The sequence below is a fragment of the Podarcis cretensis genome, assembly GCF_951804945.1.
Source record: "Podarcis cretensis genome assembly, chromosome: 9".
In the NCBI taxonomy this organism is placed as follows: domain Eukaryota; kingdom Metazoa; phylum Chordata; class Lepidosauria; order Squamata; family Lacertidae; genus Podarcis; species Podarcis cretensis.
The window spans coordinates 48,969,290-48,996,258 of record NC_137178.1 but is presented as its reverse complement, the minus strand read 5'-3'; positions in this window follow the sequence as shown (position 1 = coordinate 48,996,258).

The following is a 26,969-nucleotide window of genomic DNA, read 5'->3' as shown; positions in this document are numbered from 1 at the left end:
TGGCTTATTTAATTATTTTATATTATATTCCGCCTTTCTCCAAGTCAGGACCCAAGGAGGCTCACAGCAGGAATTAAGGCAAACAAAGCTAAAACACACTATAAATATAAATATTGAAACCAATTAAATAAGTAACTCTATTAAAAACAGTATTGGAAATACTAAAAACCACTTTAAAAGGGGGGGGAACCACATTATATAAATAATATATAAATAATAAATAAATAAAAACAGCAAAGTTTTGTTTTTTTTTGGCTCATCACAACTATTTCTTAAGCTAAAACTGCCATGGGCAACCAAATAAGGTGCCCTGAAAGAAATAATTCACACAATGTCTTGAACTAGAACCAATTCCTTATTACTTTATAGAAGCATTAGAATAACTTTTCAAATAATGCATTAGAAGGCAGCAATCTAAAACTCCAGGATTATTTTTACCTGTTCTGATTTTCTTGATTTTAATAAGCTGGAGCTGCTTGTTGTTTGTTTATTCTTAGATCACGAGCAACAACAAAAAAAAGCACAAATCGTTTTACCTGATAGATCAGTTAATCCCTTCCAAAACTGGAGCAGCCTTTGCAGATTTAATAAAACATTCATTTGTCATTTAAGGAAGACTGTGGGGATTGGCAAATTTTCATAGCTGAATGACTCCCATGAAAATATTAGCATTATTAAGCACATTTTCCCCAAGGCAGTTTAGAAATGATGAATTTCCCTTTGGTGCTTTGTATATGTTGCTTTTCAATCCCTTCCCATTTGCCTTCTGAGATTAAATTCCTGTCACAATAATGTCCTAAAATTATTCATTTGAAAAGCAGCATTCAGACACCAATATTTTTCTTATGTACTTTGTGATCTGAAACCTTCAGTTGCTGGAGAATTCCAGTGGAAATGGAAAGGGGTGTGGAGATTGCATTCTAGGCATGGAATGAATAAGCAGACATTGGCAATCTGTATTCACTGCTTTGGTTTTCAGTAATTTCTGTTTGCGTGATGTTACCTTTGCACTAAATAAGGGAGGTGGAATAAGGTAATAATGACCTAATTAATTTATTATGTAACCTTCCACCGCAGTGGACAGTGAGACACCCTGATGAACTGCAACAGACTGGAAACAGCACTGCATGCAACAAACAAGGGTCAGAATGAAAACTGGTGGCTTCTGACATCCCCAGCCTGGGACCAAAGGATGCAACAGATTGGAGACAGGTATCAAATATCAGATTCTTCCTTCCTACCACGAAAACCTCAGCAGTCTTGCCCTACCAATGAAGGAGCACCGAAGCCAGAAGAACCAAAAAGGTGTCTATTATGGTCAGATGAGTATGTGTGTGCTAGGGGTACGTAAAGGTTGTATTCAATGCTTTTCCCAATGCCAACACCCACATACCTCAAATTGGGAAGGAGACTATATGAGCCCCAGTGCTGGTGTAGTTTATTTCCTTCTTTCATTGTTTTGAGTGGGAGGGCAAAATAACCCCAGAAGAAGATGGAAGAGCAAAAGAACTTGGCTCCGCTTTCCGTCCTGCCTGAAATAAGGGGCTTTCATTTGTTTTGTTTCTTTTCTTTTTGTGGAGAGAATGTTAAAGTACACTCTGTTCAACTTAATGGTAAAGTACTTTATCAGGAAATCCACTTAATGATGACATCTTGAAGAAAACCCACCAAAGCCCAATTACAGCTAATAAGGACTGACATTTAAAGGTGACAGTAATTCAATTAATGTGGGTTTTGTAAAAACGATTTAATGACACTTAGATTTTTTTTTAAAAAAACCCCAAACAAACCAAAAAGCCATGCAAAACAAAACAAAAACCCACAGTCTCATAAAGTTTAGTCTCTCATATCGGCAGTTAATGCTGAAAATCAAGAACTGCTGTAGAATATTTTCAGTCATTGATTACTGCCCACTCTGATGTTTATCTGACTCTTGAGTTTGATTTGGTCTCAGTGGAACATTAATAGCACATGCATCCCCAGGGATGTGGATGATTTACAAGCTATTTAGACCTACTAAGACTGGTGAACCTCTATAGGAATCAATTGGGGGGGAAAGAGGGGAAGTTAACTGGTGAATTTTGTCTAGGAAAAGGAATATTGTAGCTAGCCTTTTTGTATTATTTGGTATTGCCCTTCCAAAATTACTGCAACCCCCAATGGCAAGCCAAACAGCCAACAAAGTTTAGTTCCACCTTTGCTGTGGATGGGTGATGGTTGCTTGTTAATGGGACCAGAAAAAGATTTTTACTCATGGTCCAAACTAGCCTGGGACAATGAGGTGCTTGCCTCCCTCATAGCAAGGCTGGATTTATATGACAGTTCCCCCCCGCCCCTTTGCCAGGGAAGACATTGAGCATGATCCATTATAATGGATCCTCATAAGATGTCTTGGGTTGAGCACGGTAAGTCTTAGCTCAGAGGATGAGATGCCTCACACCCAGATTGCTGCAGGACCCACCAGAGTAGCCTGTACTATCATGGGAGCTTCTTGTTCACAATTTATTCAGCTTACTCAGTAGATCAGCTGGGTCTAGATATCAGGCTAGAGTGGATGGATCCTTGCCTAAACCCCAATCTGTAATCAATTAATGTTGTGGCCATGTTTAGCGCACATTCAACCACTGTTATTGCCCCCTCATGGCTCCCTCGCTGTGCACCGTGTGCCAGTAGAAGAGCCATTCTGATGTGCTTGGCAAAAATACATGTTTTCTATCATCACCATCATCATCATCATCATTATAATCGACAAAATCCAGCATGACATAAATTGACATAATTTATGACACAAATTGACATAATTTGCTAAGTGTCGCAATTGTCCTTGTCTCAGCAATATTCATTGCCCCCAGCTTCTGCACTGACAGCATCATTAACAGGAATAAGACCATTTAGCATTGCTATTCAAGACTTAGTTGGAAATTCAGAAAACTCTGTGCCAGAATTGGATACTCTTAAAAAGAAAAAAAGAAAAAAAACTTTGCATGTTCTTCCAATACAAGGTTGGGAGGTCAAGGAACAAGGACTCTAGTCTGCAGTAAGAAATACAAAATCTGCCCAAAGTTCACATTCCTTGGATTAATAGGGATGATGACTGTAAATTGTTATAGCAAAGAAAGTGGTGATGGAAAAGCAGAAATTTCTACCAAGCCGCTAGTCATAAAGAAATTAATAAAATAAACCTTGGAAAGCTTTGCAATAATGAAGAGAGAAAATGAACGGTAGTATTTATACTTTCTATGTCTGTTGGGTGAATATGGAAATAGTTTCTTTGGGGAAATGTTACAGAAGAATATAATGTTCCAGAACAAATGTTGCATTTATATCCAACTATATTGCCACATGCTTCTTTGATGAAGAGCTGCCATTTCCTCAATGACAATTCCTGATATTTCATATGTTCAGCTTCATGTTATAAATACACCACAAATTGATCAAGAAGTGGAAAGAGATTATTCATGATCAGAGCATTCAATAGAAATCCATGGCTCCTTCAGAATGCTATTGTTTCTAGCTTGTTGGTTGAAGCAACCTGTTTGGCAGGAAATATCCTTTTTGTTGGAAATATCCTGCAACATTTAAATATGATATGAAACTTCAATACATAGTTCAAAAACTATTTAAGGTTATCTCCACATTTTTAAAAGGAAGTTTAAACATGCAGAGCACAGTCACTGCCCACTCCAAAGCTTAGAAAATAAAACAAATCACACTATAAGATGCAAGTAATAAGACTGTTTAAGGTTACCAGATGTCCCCGTTTCACAGGGACAGTCCCCGGGATTTACAAATCAGTCCCCATACAAAATCCATTGAAGGTGAAAAGTGTCCCTGGATTCATTGAAAAAAATCTGGTAACCTTAGTTTAGTTGGCTAGGCAGTTTGAAAATATATCAACTGAAAAGTGGGACAGTCAAATAAAATAAATTAACATAGCATGTAAACCAATGAGATAACTGTTATATAAAAAGATAATCTTAATCGATGACAATATGTTGTTATTTGTGGTATGAGACTCTGGGATGCAGGAGTACAACAGAAGAGTGGCTTTGCCTGGGTGATATATGAAATTCTTTACCAAGTCTGCAAAAGATTGAAAGATTGCCAGCTTTTCTCCATTATTATGTAGACACTCTCTCTCTCTCTCTCTCTCTCTCTCTCTCTCTCTCACACACACACACACACACACACACACACACACAATCTCCTTCCAAAATCTTTAGGTCAGAGTGTCTGAAAACAAGGCTTTGGGTCCAAGCTTACATAAGTTAAAATACCAAATACCATGAAGGCAACCCCCAACAGCAGAAACATAAATCCCACTTGGACACAACTATTTCTTTTGGAATGGGACTATGTTCAGCTCATATGATCAGAATTTTCTTTTATGTCTTGTCCTCTACCTCCAGTTTTCCTGCTCTCCCCATCCTGTCAAATCTGCTGTGAAGGGTTGGGGTGGCACTTGATTTAGAGCTGAAAATAACCTTATCAATGAGTAATGTTTTTTTCAGACCAAACAAGCTATGAGCATCTCATTCTAGTTTGACTGAAACATGATCACTCTGGCAGCAGCACCAAGAACCAGTCCACTACTGAGCCAGATCATCTTTTCAAGGCTACAAAGGAACCCCATTTGTTACTGTGCTGAATACTGATTATAGTGGGATTTTTGCTTTCCTACACTGATAAATGTGTTAGAATGAGCAGCACAAAATTTTATTTGCCTATGAGGGTGGAATTAAATTAGCATGGAAAAGTTACTTTCTGCACCATGAAGGAACAAGAGGAGAAAGGTTTTTGCTTTTAAATACCTTTGATGTTTCAGTGTACCAAAAAGCCCTTTATTCTTGCTTTCAAAAACCACACATTTGATTGATATAAGACACTGATCTGCAATGACCTTGCTACCATGATGAATTAATACCCTTCATTCCAGGTGCATGCATAATGTTACAAAATTTCACCTAGAGTTCTATCAGCAATCCATGAAAATCAATGAAATGATTAGCACATTTAATTCAGGGGCTGAGATACAACTTATATTAAATTACCTCATTAGGCTGCTGTAGCAGATGTTTACACATATCAAAGAAGTCCTAGTCTTCTCCTCTGCCCTGCCCTCATGGTGAATCTTCTAGCACAGGTAATACTGTTTAGCTATCCTAAATATTTTCTTAGCATAGTTATAGCATGAAATTTTGCTAGCATTTCTGTTGCTTCCACCTTTTTTAAAAAATAGCTATTTAAAAATAGCTATTTAAAAATTTCTAACATGTTGTATATTGACATTTTATCATGTGTGTATGTGAAAGTTTCTTTGGCAGGAACACTCCCGAGAAATTGTGACAGCAAATCTCAGCTGAGGTCAGGTGTTAAGTATTTAGACACCTGCAGTGTTGAAGGTGTCCACTGTTTCTTTGCAAAGGGAGAGGATAGGGAAAGACTCAGAACAGGGGGAGGCCACACAACTTTTATCTGAGCAGAGAAACAGCTGAGGCTGCAAGGATGCCTTCTGAATGGTTAGACTAAGGTTATCAGATATCCCCATTTCCTGGGGACAGTCCCCAGATTTACAAATCAGTCTTAATACATAATCCACTGAAGTTGAAAAGTGTCCCCGGATTCATTGAAAAAAAATCTGGTAACCTTAGATTAGACCATAGGTAGGCTGGATCCGGCCCAATTGTCTTCTAAATCCAGCCTGTGGACGGTCTGGGAATCAGCGTGTTTTTACATGAGTAGAATGTGTGCTTTTTATTCAAAATGCATCTCTGGGTTATTTTTGTGGGGCATAGGAATTTGTTCATATTTCCCCCCCACAAGGTCTGGCAGACATTGGACCGACCTCCTGCTGAAAAAGTTTGCTGAATCCTGGGTTAGACCATTTTCAGTTTACTTAAGTGCTAAGTCTTTGTACAACTGCAATGCTTAAGTGCCTTTGCAAGGAAGGATGTTGGGAAGAAAATCAGAACAACTGGCCAAATTTCTTCAACCTTATTGGCCATATCCCCATTACTTCCTAGCAACCCTGCATGGTCCAGGGGACACTATCTACCACTCTTTGATTGACAGCATCAATAGCCTTGAATGCCTTTGTGATTTTGCACCAAGCAAGCAAGCAAACAAACCCACCAATTCAGCAACTATTGCCCCTCTTTTAGAAGTTGGCCATAACATTTCCACCTTAGCTTTTGTTTCCTAATACGACAACTACTTTTGGACCCCTGAACTCAGTACGCCTTCAGGCAAAGTGCTTTTTGAAGTATGACCCTGCTGTCATCCACATTGCTCACAACTCTCTTTTGAAGCACCTAGCCTGACTCTTGTTTGGCATCTCAATCCTCTTGGTTCTGCCCAACAGAACCTATGTTGCTGCCTAGGAGTGCCTGGTTCCCCTCTTTTTCTGGACTGTTGTGTGTACTTTCTGGGAGTAGTCCTAGGCAGACCCTCTGCCTTCCTTGTTGCTTGAAGCCAGTGGCTTTGATGCTGGCCCTTACAGCTATGCATCCTATGTTGTTGTCCCACAAAAGCTCTGAAACTGACTGCCTTCCCCATCACTTTCAATCTTTATCCTGCCACTGAGGATTTCTCTCCCTGTCCTTTGCTTTAATTGTCTCAGCAGATAAATGACAGGCAATAAAACCCCTTTTCTCCACTGATGCAGCTAAGTAGTTATAGAACCTGGACTTAATTGTCTTACAGGGGCCTCCCTTTAGATAGTCATGTGTTTTGCCTCCGTTGTGAAACACAAAATCAACATTTCTTCTCTCTTCTTTCTCTCTCCCTGCCTGCCCAATTGTAAAATGCATGTTTTACAACTTCTGAATTCCTAACACATTAGAGCAAAACAGCAAACCAAAACCAGCTTGCCGCTAGTATTTCTTAAAAAGAAATACTTATGTATGTGGAGTTTCACATTTTAAAATCACTAAAATGATCTCAACTCCATCAGATCTATACAAATAAAAAGGAGTTTGCATCTGTTGCCCTGATGCTAAACACATTTACTTTATAATAAGTATTTTGTTGGGGGGAAAGATGATGTGTTTGTAAAGTGAAAACAATAAAATGAGCAGGTGTAACCATGTATATGCCTGGACAGCTGCCACCTTAACTATAAAATATTTGGATGAAGGTTTCAAGACAACACAATCATTTCTAGTAAGCCCTAACATGTCCATGTTGGTCCAGATGCTGATGTGAGACTTGTTTATTACTGTCCTCATCATCTGCCATTCTCTGGGTGGTCATTGGCAGGAGTGTTCAGGTGTGGAGCCCTGGAATAGCCCCCAAGGCCCACTCCTATTGCACCATTGGTGAAGGATATGACTGGAAACTATGATGCTATGTTCTATCTTCACAGCTGAAGACATTATGTCACTGTATACTGGTTGCTAGGAGTCACAAATGTGGAAAATACTGTTGCATTCAGGTCCTGCTTGTAGGCTATTGTCAAAATGGATGACTGGATAAGATGGGCCTTTGGCCTGTTCCAGCAGAGCTCTTCTTATGTTATGTCCACTGTTTCTCTCTCTCTTAGATACAACTACCCAACTGCCTTTGGCTGGAGCCTATTGCCCCCCTCAATCTCCTCCATCTTCTGAGATAACCCAGAAAGCCATTTGAAGTCATGGGCCTTTTTTGCCTTCTTCAGAATCCTATGAAGATGCTCCAATATCCAGATCAAAGACCTAGTCTTATTCTCACTTAGCTTATTTGCAATTCATGCTAATTTCTTGTTCAGATCTCAGAACTGGCAGTAGCAGGATTAGGGTTGAGAACAGAGGAGGAAGACAACACACCCTAGACATTCCCAAGGAGTTATCTTTTGAACACAGAAATTGATTCAGGTTTTCACAGGGGTGTGTGTCTTATGCAAGCATGGCATGGTTACATATATGATAAAGTATTTTCTCCTGTGCAAAAATAAGTACTTCTGCTGTCCTTGAACAAAGCACAGTGGGCACTATAAGGAGAGTTTAAAATAATATGTTTCATGCCATGAATATTTTAGGAAACCATAGGGACCCTACATCTTTACTCATAAAAGTTTAAGCGCTTACAATTTTCTACTCTACTGATTTAAAATGGTGGTGGGGGGGATACCTTTATAGAAAGTTACTTTTAATGGTGAAATTAAACCTTAAGGACTCAGAAAAGGTATCTTAAATCTGCCTCCTGCTGGGGGCTAGACTAATGTCCGTGTAATAGTCCAGTTTAATGCACATGAATTGCAGGCTGGGCAGGGGGGAGTTAAAGTGAGACTTGAAACAAACAAAAAAACACACCTGGATTATAGTTTTGAACAATTTTCACATTTATAGTTTCAGTGCAAACATTTTATTTCAAAATAGCTGAAATTTGAATGCTTTCATGGAAAGATTACCAGAATCAAAACTTGAAATGTGAATTTTCAAAAGGTTATTGTAAAATACTAAATAGCATTGTATGTTACCTATCAAAAACTTGTCACATGCCAAAGACTGTTGGGTGTTATTTATTAATTACTGTCAGATATTAAATACTACAAATATTAAGCCTTGTCAGTTAAGATATACAAACAGTTTTCGAAAGGTTTCCTGGGCAAGTATAGGTTCTTCAGAAGTTTATTAGGGCTTCCTCAAGATAGATTTTGTGGGGGGGGGGAGCAGGATTGGAGAGCTTACCCACTAGCTATAATAAAGGGTGGAATGACCTACTGTTGTGATCTTCGAATCTCAGTATTTAACCCTTTAATTTGTATTAATGATATGAATGTGTGTATTTGCGTACATATCGCTAGTTAGATGATTTGTAGAATGAAACCAAGGGCTTTCACAAACACTCCTTGGCAACCACAGAACCCTTCACCAAAAAATCCTCTTCCCTTTAATAATTTTCTAATACAGTTTCTTTTCTCCTTCACTGACGGAGAACAACAACAAACCCCGGGAGAAATCTTGCAACTGCAACATGATAGATGACCATTCATCCCTATGTTTAAATACATCTAGAAAAAGATAGCCCCTCCAGCTCCCAAGACAGTCTCTGCAGTGCTCGCTCTCTCTCTCTCTCTCTCTGACAATCTTATATGGTACAGCTCATACAAAGGTTGCACCTGCTCTTTGTGAGAAATAAACCCAAGGCCATTAATTTCAATGGCATTAACTGTCATGTCAATATGCTCAACCTGATTTTAAATACATGCTTTTGGAAGCAACTCCTACCAATTTCAAAAGATTTTCTACCAAAGCCCTTTCCGAGCATGGAGAGGAGAGGACGTTGTGAGCAGGACCCTCCCACATTCGCGGGGGCTTCCCTTGCCCCCCGCGAGAGTTGGGGAATCCCTGGGCGTGCCTGCAACCCAGCCCGCCAATCGGCGGGCGAGGGGAGGCGCGGCCTGGGCTACTTAAGGCCAGGCACGCCCAGGGACCGCCTCTTTTCCCCTCGCCCCAACAGCTGAGCGGTTTTCCCATCCCACCCACCCTTAGGTTTAGCTAGAATTGGCCTTGCTATGGACTTCGGTTGGTCGCCGCAAGGGGCCTGGTAGGAATTTTTCCAAATTGGCGCACTTCCTGCCAGTTGGTTTTTTCGCCTACCTCGTAGCAATCGTCACAACTTTCACGGTGTTGGCGGTTAGGCATTGGCATGGGGCAAATTATAGGAAAAAGGAGGGGGGAAGGGAGCGCCATCACCTTCCCCCAATGAGAAGGGGTAGTCCGGTAGAGGACTCCCAGGGGGGGCGTGGCCTTGTCCGAAGCCTGGAGAGGTAGGGCCTCCGGCACGCCCCCGAGCGGTGACACCCGTGGGACCCTAGTTGGCGTACTTCAACAGGACTCCTGCGGTGTGTTCAACCCTCCCCGGTCACCATGCCGGGTAGTCGATAGAAGCCAATGCCTAAGGCCAATACCTTCAATTCCGTAATCAATAAAGTTGTGGCCTTTCACGCCCATTAACCTTAAAGCAACGTGTCCGTGTCTTCATTTCAACTGGGGGAGAAAACTTGCCACGCAACTCCGTAAGCTGAGGATCATAGCCTTACTCATCCTCTCTGGTCTGGGGGCCTGCTTCATGTCTTACGTACATGTCATGAATTTGTCTTTTTGCAAAAAAATAAAAATTGTCAGGACACCTAATTCTGGGTCATAAGATTTCTGATGACTTTAATAATGAATTTGTTCACGTATTCTAAGGGTAGTAATTTATACTGTTATTATACGCTATATATAAGGTTTTCTGTACATTAGCCACAAGCTGAAAACTATAATTGATGGCTGTTTTGCATTTTCCTAACTTGGGATGTGATGATCAAACACAAAACCTGTCAACTTTAACTATTTTTGTGGGTAATGTGAAGCTGAGCATTAGTCTTTCTCAGGCTGACAGATCAATGCTGGAATACTATTTGAGAGGTAGAACATAGGACAAAGAGTAGACAACTGAAGAAAATAATGAGCCCCAAAATAATTCCAAGCACGCAATTATGGTTTAAATTTGTTTATATAATGATGTTTTCTGGGTCTTGCTAATTGCTCAGAGCAAAATGTTAATTAATCTCTTTATAGCATTAACAGTGGGGTCACTCAGAGGAGAAGATGGTGAAATGCAAACAGGGGACACAGAAAGGGCTGAACTCCTCAATGCCTTCTTTGCCTCAGTCTTCTCCGATAAAGAAAACAATGCCCGACCTGAAGAATTTGGAGCAAATGATTCAGCAGAGGAAACACAGCCCAGAATAACTAAGGAGATAGTACAAGAATACTTGGCTAGTTTAGATGTATTCAAGTCTCCAGGGCCAGATGAACTGCATCCAAGAGTATTAAAAGAACTGGCAGATGTGATCTCAGAACCACTGGCAGTCATCTTTGAGAATTCCTGGAGAACAGGCGACTGGAGGAGGGCAAATGTTGTCCCTATTTTCAAAAAGGGGAAAAGAGAGGACCCAAATAATTACCGCCCAGTCAGTCTGACATCAATACCAGGGAAGATTCTAGAGCGGATCATTAAGCAAACAGTCTGTGAGCACCTAGAAAGGAATACTGTGATCACCAATAGTCAGCATGGATTTCTGAAAAATAAGTCATGTCAGACTAACCTGATCTCGTTTTTTGACAGAATTACAAGCCTGGTAGATGAAGGGAATGCAGTGGATGTAGCCTACCTTGATTTCAGCAAGGCATTTGACAAGGTGCCCCATGATATTCTTGTAAAGAAGCTGGTAAAATGCGGTCTTGACTATGCTACCACTCAGTGGATTTGTAACTGGCTGACTGACCGAACCCAAAGGGTGCTCATCAATGGTTCCTCTTCATCCTGGAGAAGAGTGACTAGTGGGGTGCCACAGGGTTCTGTCTTGGGCCCAGTCTTATTCAACATCTTTATCAACGACTTGGATGATGGACTCAAGGGCATCCTGATCAAATTTGCAGATGACACCAAACTGGGAGGGGTGGCTAACACCCCAGAGGACAGGATCACACTTCAAAACGACCTTGACAGATTAGAGAACTGGGCCAAAACAAACAAGATGAATTTTAATAGGGAGAAATGTAAAGTATTGCACTTGGGCAAAAAAAATGAGAGGCACAAATACAAGATGGGTGACACCTGGCTTGAGAGCAGTACATGTGAAAAGGATCTAGGAGTCTTGGTTGACCACAAACTTGACATGAGCCAACAGTGTGACGCGGCAGCTAAAAAAGCCAATGCAATTCTGGGCTGCATCAATAGGAGTATTGCATCTAGATCAAGGGAAGTAATAGTGCCACTGTATTCTGCTCTGGTCAGACCTCACCTGGAGTACTGTGTCCAGTTCTGGGCACCACAGTTCAAGAAGGACACTGACAAACTGGAACGTGTCCAGAGGAGGGCAACCAAAATGGTCAAAGGCCTGGAAACGATGCCTTATGAGGAACGGCTAAGGGAGCTGGGCATGTTTAGCCTGGAGAAGAGGAGGTTAAGGGGTGATATGATAGCCATGTTCAAATATATAAAAGGATGTCACATAGAGGAGGGAGAAAGGTTGTTTTCTGCTGCTCCAGAGAAGCGGACACGGAGCAATGGTTCCAAACTACAAGAAAAAAGATTCCACCTAAACATTAGGAAGAACTTCCTGACAGTAAGAGCTGTTCGACAGTGGAATTTGCTGCCAAGGTGTGTGGTGGAGTCTCCTTCTTTGGAGGTCTTTAAGCAGAGGCTTGACAACCATATGTCAGGAGTGCTCTGATGGTGTTTCCTGCTTGGCAGGGGGTTGGACTCGATGGCCCTTGTGGTCTCTTCCAACTCTATGATTCTATTCTATGATTCTATGAACTAGAACAGTGAAATTTCTACCCTCAAGGTAAATGCTTTCCCCAAAAGCATATAAAAATCAGCATTTTAAAACTGGTTATTTCGCCCCAAAGACACAATATATCTATACTTATTTCTAAAGAAACCAAACTTGTTTCTCATTGTAAGAGCATTATGTTATGTTAAGAGGCATCTCTTGGAGATGGTTGCCCTTTTCACCAAATGAAACAGGAAATACTGTGGTTGGGCAGGATTATTGCAGTAGACTTTACTTCTGACCCCCACGCCTTCATTGACTTTTCTGCACAGAGTGGGAAAGGCACAATTCTGTAAGGGCTTACAGAATGAGCGCAGTGCTTTTTCAAGTTTATAGAGCTGAGTTATCTACTTGACCATGTGTTTTGCTGTCTTATTATTCCACTTTGGTCCGCACAGACCTTCTGTAGCAGCCCAGAGCATTCCAAGATACATACAGTCATACCTCGTGTTGCGTTTGCTTCAGGTTGAGCGTTTTCAGATTGCATCCCATGGCGACCTGGAAGTACCGGAAAGGGTTACTTCTGGGTTTCACTGCTCGCACATGCGCAGACTCGCAAAATGACATCACGCGCATGTGAAGAAGTGGCGAATTGTGACCCGCGCATGTGCAGACGTGGGTTGCGTTCCGCTCATGTTGCAAATGGGCCTCTGGAACGGATCCCGTACGCAACCAGAGGTACCACTGTAATTGTTTGGAAATAGAGGCTCCACAGGCAGTAGAGTGTATTAGTCAGTGCATGAAGAAGAGAACGGGAGGAGGAGGAAATAGTCAGCTGAAGGAACAGCTGGAGCCAAACAGATGGTATTGAGGCACTGAAGAACTGAAATCATTGGCTGAAGCTGAGGAGGCCTACAAGAACCTTTGAGCTTAGCAATCAAGAGTAAGTGTGGTTCCTGAGTGCTTGAGGCAGCAGGGGTTGCTGGAGCAGGGCAGGGATTGCAGCAGAGGTCCTGATAAAAGCCTGGCAGTTTCCAGAGGGAAGGAGGTCAGACTATAACTGAGAAAAGAATACAAGTGTGGCCCTTAGTCCCTAGCTCAGAGCTTTCCAAGCACTATGTCACAACACCTTGGTGTGTCAGCTGGATGAGAGTTACCTGGGTAGGAGTAGTTTAGGGAAGATGGCAATAGATGTACAGGAGAATAAACTGAATACTTCGAAACTGTCTTCTTAAAGAAACTGTAAGCACTCTGAGTCAAAGAAACAGTAACCAAGTGAAGTTCAACATAGAGTAACCACACAAGTGAACATCACTGTTTTATAATACTGTAAAATAAAATGTTATTCACTATGATTTTCATTTTGAAGTTGAGTCTGTGCTGCTTTGTTTCAGTTAGCCATACCTCCTTGTAGAGAAACTGAAACATAAAATTGACCTGGTATTTAGATACAGTCATACCTCATGTTACGGACGCTTCAGGTTACGTGTTTTTGGGTTACGGACCACAGGAAACCCGGAAGTACTGGAACGGGTTACTTCCGGGTTTTGCTGCTCACGCCTGCGCAGAAGCGCCAAATCGCACCTGCGCAGACGTGGCGCTTCAGGATGCGAACGCTGCGGGTTGAGGTCGTGCCTCTGTCACAGATTACGTCCACAACCCAAGGTTCCACTGTACAGGGTTGGTGTGGCAAAAGGGCTTGAAAAGGGAGCAAGAGGTTATTGTATATGTAAAAATACGAATATAGTATCCTTTAAGAATACAGTAAAGTGGAAGACATCCCTCCAGAAAGGCTAAGTAAGTAAATAGTATTGGAGGAGGGATGGGATCCCCACAATGGCTCTTAAAGAGGCGAGGAGAGGATCTTTTTAGTGGTGGCGCCCCGACTATAGAATGCTCTCCCAAACAAACTGAACATTAAGAGCCTTTTGGCATCAGATGAAGATCTGCTTATTTTCCCAGGCTTCTTAGAATGATAGTTTTTGCCCCTAGAGCAATGTGTGGTTTAAATGTTATTATGCCCCTTGCACTGGCTTTCGTATTTAAAGTTATTTCCATTTATGTTTCCATTGATGTTTTAATATTTTAGTATTTAAATTGCATATTGCTCCAACTCTGTGTGAACTGCCCAGAGGACTTTGTTGACTGGGCACTTTAGCAGATGCCCTAAAATAAATGAATAATTCTGGAGAACAGCATTCCCAACAACTTGCATCAAAACATTTTGTGCTTGGAGCATGCACATACGCTAATGCGGCTAATAAAATTGGCCCAGTGTGTGGTGGCCCCTACTTTGCAGAAATCTTCCTGAATAGAAAGGATTCTCTGCTGGGAGTGTAACATTTGCACTAGACCTTCAGTAAGGCAAATTAAAAGGAATCTGTCCATTCGCTCTTTACAGGAAATGCTCTCTTTAATGACTGTAAAGGTAAAGGTAAAGGTACCCCTGCCTGTACGGGCCAGTCTTGCCAGACTCTAGGGTTGTGCGCTCATCTCACTCTAGAGGCCGGGAGCCAGCGCTGTCCGCAGACACTTCCAGGTCACGTGGCCAGCGTGACGAAGCTACTCTGGCGAGCCAGAGTCGCACACGGAAACGCTGTTTACCTTCCCGCTATAAAGCGGTCCCTATTTGTCTACTTGCACCCGGGGGTGCTTTCGAACTGCTAGGTTGGCAGGCGCTGGGACTGAGCAACGGGAGCGCACCCCGCCGTGGCGATTCGAACTGCCGACCATGCGATCGGCAAGTCCTAGGCGCTGAGGTTTTACCCACAGCGCCACCCACGTCCCTTTTTAAAGACTGTAGCTATCTTTAAAAAGAAATAGAGAAAATTGTTTGTGTGTGTGTTTAGTCAATTGGAGTGAACCACATCTGTTCCTGTTTAGCTGGAGGGAGTTTCTTTTCAGTTTGCACTGACAAAGCAGCTGCCCAAACAGATTTCTGCTGTGGTACCTTGCTATGAATAAGTGGTCAAAAGGGAAACATCCTAAATGTACATGTTTCGATCTTCACTCTCCCCCCTGCCGCCTGCTTCTAGAACAGCAGAATAAATGCCACGCTAATAGATACTTTGGAGTATCAAATAGAAAAGCACCTGATAATTCCCATTTAAATGAGATAGCAACACTGTTGCTTTTAGTACTAAGTATCCCTAGGGTATGATTATAACATAAAATCCTTAGGTCTATTATCTAATTAAGCATAATTGGTAACAGCTGAATTGATATTAGAAGCTGGGTCTTTCTCTTTCCATAAGGAACAGAATACATTTGCATCTTGGGACAGAGGAATTTAGGATTTGATAGTTTGCTTAGAGGTTAAAGAATTAATAACTGCTTTTGATGTAGCTCAAATAGGGAAAGATGCATTTTAACACTATAGGGTTTTTCAGCTTTATCTCAATGCTTCTTATTTGAGTTTGTAAAATAATTCTCTGATGTAACTTTAATACAAAAGAGTTTTATACTATGATGTGTCTTACAAAATCAACACTTTTTTGTTCCTATAGGAAGAAAGAATACACAATATTAAAAATGGTCTTTCTATTTTTAAACTTGCTCATGTGAAATTAATAAATATCAATCAATCTTTATTACGGTCCAGAGACCCAACAAATCATTACAAATCAATACACAATTCATACAGCCTACCTCCAGGTTAATCAAGCATTTTGTTTAGAATATAGGGCTCATTTGTTCTTGCAACCACCGATAAAAACTTTGCCACTGCTAACGTTCTAGCATTTGTCCGGTCTTCCAGTAGGAACCTGACATAGTGAGCCTCTGATTTTCCGGGGAAATGTACCAGCAAGGGTAGTATCAGTTCAGCCCTGGCCTGCTCATATTTTGCACAATACAACAAAATATGATTTGTGGAATCAATGTCCTGAGCACACAAGCAAAGTCTGTCCTGGTAGGGAACACCTCTCAACCTACCATCCAACACTGCAGAGGGAAAGACATTTAGTCTGGCTTTGGTGAAAAGCCTTCGGTAGTTTGGTACTGTCAGGTTTTTGATGTAAGATGTTCACTTAAAGACATACCCATATTGAACTCCTACTGCCAGCGGACTACAGACTGCGTGTGATCGAGATCGCAAATCACTGTGTGCATTGTCCCATAATCTTTGCTTTAAAATCTTTTGGGCACCTTCATAACCCAGGTAATACACTTGGGGGGGGGGAGAGACAGACCAATAGAGGTGGCTTTTTTAGCCATGGTTTTCTGCCATTTGCTGACAAATTCCTCATTGGTCAGGTGTTGGTACAAACCCTTCCCTAGATTAAAAACTGAAATCCTGAGCCAATGTTTTAGGGCAGCCCACCACGCTTTAGTTGAAATTGGGCATTCACCAGCTTCTAACAGAAGTACAGAGCTGGGGACGCAGTTAGGTACCTGCAGCAGAGATCGTAAAAAATTTGCCTGAAAGCCATCTAGCTTTGGCAGGTCCCCATTATGCCAGACATTTGCTGCGTACAGGAGTTGAGAAACGGGCTTTGCGTTGAAAACCCTTAAGGCTACTGGAACATATTTGCCGCCCTTTGTGAGAAAGAATCTATGTATGGCTAGCTTTGTAATCTCCGCCTTTTGAAGGGAGGTTTGCCATGGGGCTTCCAAGATCCTGTATGATGGAATGTGAGCCCTAGGTAACTGAAATATTTTACCTGTTCAAGGTTATGGCCATTCAGCACCCATTTAGACTGGGAGAATCTTCTTTTGAAGACTAAAATTTTAGATTTTTCATAATTAATGGATAAACCAATTCCAGAACAGTAATCAGAAAATTTCCTCAACAGATAATTCAAACCCGGTCTGGAACGTGAGATGATGGCCGCGTCATCAGCATATAACAACAAAGGGGTCCTTCTCATTCCTATTTTTGGAATGTGTCCATCTGGGTCCATTAAGTTCTCTTCTAGGTCATTTAAGAATAGACAAAACAATGTGGGGGCCAAAATACAACCCTGTCTCACCCCCCTAGTCATCTCAATGCTGTTCGATAGCTGTCCCTGTCGACTGCATCGGACCTGCAGTTTGGTTCCATTGTACAAGGCTTTTATGAGAAAGAGAAGTCGTTTGTCCTGCAAAATCAGACTTAATTTGGACCATAGCTGGGATCTGGGGATGGAGTCAAATGCTGATTTCAGATCCATAAAGGCCACAAAGAGTTTACCCTGTAGAGGCCTGGTATACTTCTCGGCTAGGAAGGACAGCATTAGGCAGTGGTCTGTTGTTGAATGGTTCTCACGAAAAGCTGCCTGGGCTTCAGATAGTATATTATGTTCATTTAGAAAAGTTGTCAGTTTGCTTCTGAGGAAATGGGCAATCAGCTTCCCAATTATTGAGAGCAGGCTAATTGGCCTATAATTGGAAGGTATAATTGGATGTGAGGGCGATCTGGCTGCGACATCTGTCACCCCATTGATCGCCAGGGTCGATTCGGCTGATCTGGCTGGCTAGGCTGGGGTCCCCTTCCTCCCTCACCGCTCCATGTGCGTCCCTCCTGAAGCTGCGTGCTCAGTGGAAGAGGACAACCATCCCAGATAGAAGGAGTGTACCGTTCTTCGGCCAAGGGTATACGATTGCTGCGCTCCCCTGCTAGAACCTCCAAACAAGCTCTGCAAGGATGGTGCATTGAAGAAGCCTCTGGGGATGGCTTGGAAAGGAATAACCTAGAAGCCCTGGACAACAGAATAAGTCTGTGGGCCTTCTAGCTTCTAAGTTTGTCCATATACTCTTCTCTCTGCCAAGCTGCACCTCACCTTGGGCTCTCACCTTCTCAGGATGCTAATCAGTTGATGCCACTCCTCTGAATACCTCTCGTGCAATTCTATTTTGAAACAGAGTTAGCAATACAAGCAAAAACAACAAATAGAACTTATCAATAAGACTAGATCTCTGAAGGGATCAAGAAGCACACTGATGACCATCTGTAGTATGTCATGCCTCCTTCATCCATGAAGAGGCTCATCTGTATTGGTACTAGATTCAGGTAGGTAGCCGTGTTGGTCTGATGCAGTAGAAATATATATATAAAATTGTCCAGTAGCACCTTAGAGACCAACAAAGTTTGTTCATGGTATGAGCTCTCGTGTGCATGCACACTTCTTCAGATACCAGATACCATCCATATTGGTAGTCCATCTTCAGATACCATCTGTATTGGTAGTTCACAAACTTTTGATGACACATCTGTTTATACAGGCATTTGCTTGACCCAATTCTGTTTTAATGAGATTGTTTTCTAGTGCATTTTAGTTATGGCTGTTTATCTTTTATTGTTTATGTAACTGGTTTTAACAAGGCATAAAACGGCTTAGAAGCCTATTTTGGCATTATGTGGTATATAAATTCTACTGCTAGAATACCACATTGCTGCTTTCTTCTCATTAGCAAAACTGGCTGCACAGTAGCATACTTGAAGGATTGTAAGAGGGGTTCCAACATCTGCTCAAATGGCACCCCAAAGAAACCCCGACTGCCAATTCTGAGGGCTGTTTCACATCCCTCAAGTAGACTCAGAACAGGGTCCCTCACCCAATAACTCCTAACCTTAATTTAGTCTGAGATTTTCACTGTGGTACAGAAAAAGAGACTATGTAGTGGAAATGTGAATACATAATTTGAACCAGTGGATCAGCTGTCTGTCCCTAGGAATTAAAAAGTGATCATTGCCATGTTATCCAAGTGCCCTCTAGGTTGCTTTCATCTGGAACATATCTGTTGCTAATTAGCAGTTTTGAACCATGTAGAGAAACAGGATGAAAGTACTTTGCTTCAGTTTGGCTTACGTTATCCACTCCACCACCCACCACTAAAGGCACTACCCCAGGTTCTCTACTGATGGATCGGCTGCTGACAATAGCAGCACCAGGATGACGTTGGCAATATCTGTTCAAAAGATGGTTGCCAGCAGGATGCATTTGAGAAGGAAAATGCAAACAATCAGATGTCTTATATTTTGACAGTGTATGTGCTGCTGTAGCACCAGCTTTAGAGGTTGCCATAGTTTTACTGCACTGCTTTCATGGCCACAGCTGGAAGCTACCACATTAAATACTGTTGCAATACCTACAACAGAAGATTACGAGCAACACTGCTAGTACAATAGTTTCCTCTATGCAACATACAAAATATGTCCTATTTGTATAACTCAGGCAAATAAAAAATGCATGCATGCATGAATATTTCATATAAAGTCCTGAGAATTTTGCCCTAGCCCTTCATCTACATTTTACTGTACTTTGCTATAAGGGGCAAAATTCCATTTCAGAATTTAATACAGTATATGTATCTGAGAAGTTCATTGACTTTTTCAGAGTAGACTATACTCTGAGTATAGATACTGCCTCAAGTCTTTATTTTATCCATTCTGGTTCTTGTTTACAACTAGGAAGAAAGGAAGTAACAAGGACTAGAAGTGTGAGAGCCTGGTCATCCCAAGATTAAGGGTTTCCTGGTTATTCTTACTACTACTACTACTACTACTACTACAGTATTTATTGAATTTGTATAGGGAACCTATGGTAAGAAATTGTGCAGTAGACACAAAGGCCACTTCCCAGGGGCAGGGGAATGATTGTGACCAGACCACAACTGTCATTTTCTTGCCACCTCAACACCAGGAAGTATGGGGTTTTGAGGCCTGGCCATAGCCATCTGCCCTGTCCTCTCAGGGAATTGAAACAAGGTTTGCCACATGCCTTGCAGGATAGCTGCACTGTCCAGGTTAGTCCTGACTGCGGTGCCCACTTCTGAAGAGGGGAGAGCTGCCTGTTAGGACCTCTTTCCTCCTATCTGGCTTTGAAAGGAGAATGGGGTGGCTTCCTCCAACCCCCCAATCCTGAATTTTGGATGCATCTTCTTCTTGGAAGGTACCAACACAGTAAATATGTGAAACCTTGAAGCCTTAGTAGTGGGCAATGATCTCAAAGGAACACAGGAATGAATGGGAATATGGGAACAAGAAAGCTGCCTTGGACCAGTGCCCCAACTCATTCTCTCTACCTCAGAACTGACCTCACTGTTTGACAGCATATCTCAGGAGTTTGGGGCAGTGGTCTTTTCCAACCCTACCTGGAGATGCTGGGGAGTGAACCTAGTACCTTCTGCATGCAAAGAAAGCACTTTACCACTGTGCTATGGCCTGGGACCACTCCCCACCTTGCTTGGGAATGAGAAGGTTTGTGCCAGTCCCAGGGCAACCATCAGACAAATTGCTAGGTGTGTTTCATGGCTGAGTGGAGGGCCACAGCCAAAGGCCCTTAAAATCCTAGCTGGGCATAGCTGCTGATAAACCCTGGCTGGTCAGCCTCCGCTCCTTTAGGTACTTGGTTCCCTTATTGGTAAAAAATGTGTCGTCGTCCCCACTCTTCAACCAAACTCTACCTTCCCGTAGCTTAAGTCTATTAGAACAAATCTTTGTCCTCAGCCATGTGACAAGTCTTCAAGTATGCTTTCTCAATTTGATTCCTTAAATGAATGACCATTTTCCTGTTGTGCTTTAAGCTAGATGTTTTATAGTTCTGCTGAAAATCACTCTGTGTACAGCAATAAATACAGATCCCAAGCTGGTTGCAAATCATAGCAACTTGAATGGAAGAGGTAAATTCTCAAAAATTGTATGCTTTGTTGACAATATGGTTGTTTATGGGGATTTGAAAATGCCAAAAAGAACAACTTTGTGAAGAAAACCCAAGGTGTATTGACCAGCTCATAAATGCCTAGGAAGTGATCTGAACTGTCAGAGTATACATTTTGACTTTGAAATTTACTAATTGGGGGCATTTTCAGAGAGCAAAGTAACAGGAAACATATTTACCTCAAGAGGTAGCTACTGACAAAAGTGCCTCAAGAACTGGCATGTGACGGGTTATTCTTGTTGCTCAGCCAGCCTGCAATTTGACCAACAATTTGTAGTAGATGGCATAGCTCTGAAAGACCAAGAGCAGGCTTCTCACCATTGCATCTCCTGAGGGAAACAGAGAAGAAGAAAGACTAGAACATATGCAGAAAGAGGGTTTGTGTGTTAAAAACTGGGTCTTCATTTATTTACCAGGATCAGAAGAACTGTGGCTTAAGTAAGCCACAAAATACACAAATGAGAAGCGTCTTTGAATAAAAGAACATTAAGGTAAAGGTAAAGGTACCCCTGCCCGTACAGGCCAGTCTTGACAGACTCTGGGGTTGTGCGCCCATCTCACTTAAGAGGCCAGGGGCCAGCGCTGTCCGGAGACACTTCCGGGTCACGTGGCCAGCGTGACATCGCTGCTCTGGCGAGCCAGAGCCGCACACACGGAAACGCTGTTTACCTTCCCGCTGGTAAGCGGTCCCTATTTATCTACTTGCACCCGGAGGTGCTTTCGAACTGCTAGGTTGGCAGGCGCTGGGACCGAGCAGCGGGAGCGCACCCCGCCGCAGGGATTCGAACCGCCGACCTTTCGATCGGCAAGCCCTAGGTGCTGAGGCTTTAACCCACAGCGCCACCTGCGTCCCTAAAAGAACATTAGTTTTCCATAATAATAAACCACATTTTAAATAATGCACCCAGTGCTAATGGTGTTTATTTATAATTCATAAATTTAAAGAAACATGTCTGTCTTTCATTTCAGCTCCACAATAGAGTCACCCAAAGCAGCCAAAAACTTCAATTGAAAACCCATTATATTAAAAGAACAACCACATAAATATTGCTCAAGAGAAATGAGCAGCACCAATGACAAATAATTAGGCATAGCTGTCTGCAAGTAATAAAAATAGATTTTTTTTTAAAAAAAAAAGGTTTTCAAGAGGAGATGTGGTGAAATGTTGGCATCTTGTTTATTTATAAAAAATATTTATATACTGCCATGCATTAAAAAATCAGATCAGTTTACAACAATTAGATGTAGTGCCATACAACAGCATTGTGATATGATCCAAAAATTGGCTCTGGCCTGCAATACAACAGCATTGAAGTAGTAGCTAATAGCAGACTAACGGCTATACAAAGTATCTCAATTCTTTCTCTCATTGTCTTTTGATGGCAAGCTCTGAAATTATTTTGAAATGGTAATGCGAGTAGTACACACGGCCTGCATTTTTCTTCCTGGGTACAAATATTAAATACAGTAAATTACCTGCTTCCAATCCTTAACCTGATAAAACATGGGACTCATTAGCGAAGTTTACAGTGCTTTCTGTAACAAGGGCATTGCACAGTAATGTCTTTTATAGCAAGTTAGTTATAGCTACCTTACAGGCCTAATTATCAGATAATGGGAAATGAGTGATTCTCACTACTGTTAATGTAGGAATTGAACACTAATTGGTATCTAGACTGTTTTTCAAGTCAGTTCAATAGCTCTGACTGAAATGGTCTTTTCCAACAAATGATATTTTTGTGTGTGTCTGATCTAAGGTGGCTGTGGGTGAGAAGATTTTCTTTATCTTATTAAAGATAATGAACCCTCACTACTCACATCTATCATTTATCTCAAAATGCAGTACTTTCTCTCCCTGCAGTGTCTGTTTATTTAACATAATCAGAACTGCTAATGATTTAAAACTGCTGAATGATTATACTCCTTTGCATGGCACAGCTATAATTGGCTTGAACCAAAGTTTCAACTGCTTGAAGTTGGTTCATCAAATAGATTGATGAAATATATTTGAGATTAACAAATTCTGGATGTATTTGAACGCATTTTCAATAGCATTACCAATTCTTGGAGAAAAGGATTAAGAAAACTGGAAGATCAACATTATTATTATTATTTTAGATTTTAAATTCTTGAGATTTTATACTTTGGAGGCTTAACTTATGTTTAAAACTCAAAGTCTATTTTTTTAAAGAAATAAATGAACATAAAAAGAACATGCCATACTGGATCAAACCAGAGCCCACAGCATCTCAGCGGTGGCCAATGAAAACCACCTCTGCATATACCTCCTCATCTTCACAATAAAAGCAGGGATAAAATGTAGGTGGCTAACAGATGGATCTGTTTTCCTTCTGTATTTCTATATTGGAGGGGTTTCTTGCTAAGGTCCCAAAAATACCAGAACAGTCCCCAAAACATTAGACTCCTGCCCTATAGTAAGTCAGAGCAGAGCTTTCAGTGTGGCTTTTCCGTTTTGTGGAAACAAGAGAATTACCATTGAGATCTGACAGGTATCTCCTACTCCGTACTTTTTGGAAACAGCTGGAGACATCTTTGCTTCAAGAAGCTTTTCCAGCTAGGTAAGTGAAGAAGTTAGGTGTTCATTTTCTATTGCTTTAAAATTTGTACTTATTTTGTACAGTTTTAAAAACTCTTTCTGTAGCTCTTTATGGAGTGTTTGTAAATCACCTTGAGATGCATGTAAAAGGTGGTTCATAAATCAGGCGATGAATATAAATAAATAATATAAATTACTTTTTTTGTTTACCCTTCATTCTGCCATTAACTGGATTGTGAGCCCTTTAAGAACAAGACTATATTTTTCTCCTCCAACTTCCCCTTAGTACTTTAGAAATAAAGGGTAGACAACAAATCAAAATAAATAAAGGAATACACATCTGTTCTTTCTCCCAAATCTCAGTAAAGTACATTTATTGGCCTTTGATTCTCTCATACTGATTTGATGTATTTCTTCTTTGATTTTTCTTTTCTTTTCGCAATTAAAATATGTTAAAGAGAGTTAACGCTACGATTGATTTTTATTTTTGTTAAGATTATAAAAACCCTCTTTTTAACACTGACCTCACAGAAAGAAGAGCAGGACATCACTTCTCATCAGCTGGAGAAGGAAGGCTTGGTAGGAGGAATATTTTCAAGCTTCTAATAAAAATCTAATGAAGAAAGATGGACCTGACTGTCAGAACGTGTTTGGCAGAAAGCGAAAAAGCGAGTTGCAGACATGCAATCACAGCCTTGCTGCAGATACAAAGAAGCTACAATAAAAGCAAATGTAGATGTTTGTGGCTAAAAAGAAAGTTGCACTTAACAATGGTAATAAAAATTAATGAGCCGGGTTCCAAGGAAGGGACACAGCCATACAGGGAAGGACTATGTGTGGAAGCAGCCATAGGTTTGCACTGTTTTGAAAGCAGGGCTTCTCACTGCCCCAGGGACAAATTGGCAGCAGTTTTTGTCCCTCAGTTCTGCACCTCACATAGGAAATTGTTGCCTATATCCATCCAGTGTTGAAAGCTATTGAGAATCAAGCTGCATGCAGGTGCTCTAGGTTTGTTTTTGTAAACTGTGTTCTGAGTTCAAAGACATTTGACGAAATGAAGATTCTCATACAGGAGAAAGGTTAATAGTCATCTAGCAAACTTTTGCATGTTGTTGTTGTTTAGTCGTTTAGTCGTGTCCGACTCTTCGTGACCCCATGGACCAGAGCACGCCAGGCACTTCTGTCTTCCACTGTCTCCTCCAATTTGGTCAGATTCATGTTTGTAGCTTCGAGAACACTATCCAACCATCTCGTCGTCTGTCGTCCCCTTCTCCTTGTGCCCTCCATCTTTCCCAACATCAGGGTCTTTTCCAGGGAGTCTTCTCTTCTCATGAGGTGGCCAAAATATTGGAGCCTCAGCTTCAGGATCTGTCCTTCCAGTGAGCACTCAGGGCTGATTTCCTTAAGAATGGAGGAGGAACCTGGAGGAAGAACCGGCAAGCCACTCCAGTATCCCTGCCAAGAAAACTCCATGGACAAAGACAACTTTTGCATAGGTATAGGTATTAGAATCATAGAAATGTAGAGTTGTAGGGGACCCTGAGAGTTATCTAGTCTGACCCCCTGCAGTGCAGGAATCCTGCCCACAGCCATCCCTGGGTGGGCTTGAATCACCAACCTTCTGGACCATCGTGCCCCAGAAAAACAAAACTCTATGCTGCCTCTCTGTATGAGTCCCTGCTAGAGTCATAGAATCACAGAACTGAAGAGTCGGCAGGGATCCATCAAATGGAGGGGGGGAGAATCCAAGGAGAAAGAGTGAGCACTCTTATGGACAAGTGGACTCAGGCACTGCAAGTGAAGATCTGCTAGGGAGGCAACCATGGTTAGGCACTGATGGAGATGACAGCATAATGGGTAGTGTTATGAAGGGAACACCTCTGGTCTCAGCAGTTTGGGTTTGGATAATCCCCTTGACTTATCCATGATTTGAGGCATCTGATCAGCCTGACACCTGTCATCTATGCTCTGGTTACCACCAGGCTAGATTACTGCAATGTGTTGTAAGTGGGGCTGCCTCTGAAAACAGTTCAGAAACTGCGGCCAGTTTAGAATTCAGTGGTCAGATTGCTACCAAGAAAAGATGGTATGAGCATATAAAACCAATTCTGGCAAGACTGCACTGACTACCAATTACCGTATTCACTTGAATGTAATGCGCACCTTTTTTGGCCAAATTATGTCGTGAAATTTAGGGCGCACATTAGATTTGATGGTGCATAAGATTTGACTGGGACGCAGGTGGCGCTGTGGGTTAAAGCCTCAGCGCCTAGGGCTTGCTGATCGAAAGGTCGGCGGTTCGAATCCCTGCGGCGGGGTGCGCTCCCGCTGCTCGGTCCCAGCGCCTGCCAACCTAGCAGTTCGAAAGCACCTCCGGGTGCAAGTAGATAAATAGGGACCGCTTACCAGCGGGAAGGTAAACGGCGTTTCCGTGTGCGGCTCTGGCTCGCCAGATGCAGCGATGTCACGCTGGCCACGTGACCCGGAAGTGTCTCAGGACAGCGCTGGCCCCTGGCCTCTTGAGTGAGATGGGCGCACAACCCCAGAGTCTGTCAAGACTGGCCTGTACGGGCAGGGGTACCTTTACCTTTACCTTTTAAGATTTGACTGCAAGCTTGAAAAACATCACTGACCTAGCAAATACTTTTTTGGTTTCAAGGTTCTGAAAATTGAGGTGCACATTAGATTTGATGGTGCATTAGATTCGTGCAAATATAGTAGTTTCCAAGGCGCTGGTTTTGACCTATCAAGTCTTATACAGGTCAGGACCCCAATAACTCAAGGACCATTTCTCCCTGCATCTGGACCCTGTGTTTGGCATCCGAGGTCTTTCTCCATGTGTCTCCGTCGAGGGAAGTTTAGTGGGTGGCAGCATGAGAAGGGGCCTTTTTAGTGGTGGCTCCCTGATAATGCAATGTTCCCTTCAAGGAGGTAGGTACACTTGGCACCATCACTATCTACTTTTAGGTGCCAGGCAACAATGTTTCTCTTCGGTCAGGATTTTGGTCTTAGTTTGGAAGGTTTTAGAAATTTATGGCTTCTTTCAGTGGGTAGGATGTGTCAGACCTTTCACTGATATGTATGACTGTTAGGTTTTTAGTCTGCTTTTGTTTTAGACTTAGATCTTTACACTATTTGTGTTACCTTTTCTAAAAGAAAAGTGACTAATGTGAAATTAATAATAATAAAAATGATATAGAGTGAGTGAGATTTAAGCATTACAGTGGAGAGCGCAGTTCTAGGTTGCAGCTTTTTAAGGATTAAATTTAGGAAATGTATAAGAGGGTGGAATGGAGCAAATTCAGTTCTGTTTCACTAATGTTACGGCAGTGCATTAAGGAAAGAGGAGGAGGATGCGCTCTGTTATCCAAGAGGTTCCTTGAGAAATGAAGTACTTTACAGCAATTCGTTAATACTGGAACCACGTTGTATGAAAATGAATAATAGTAGAAAAATATATAGAAGCCAAGTGGAACTGAAAATTTGCTAGCTGAAATCCAGCGACTATAATATGCATTCTTTGAAT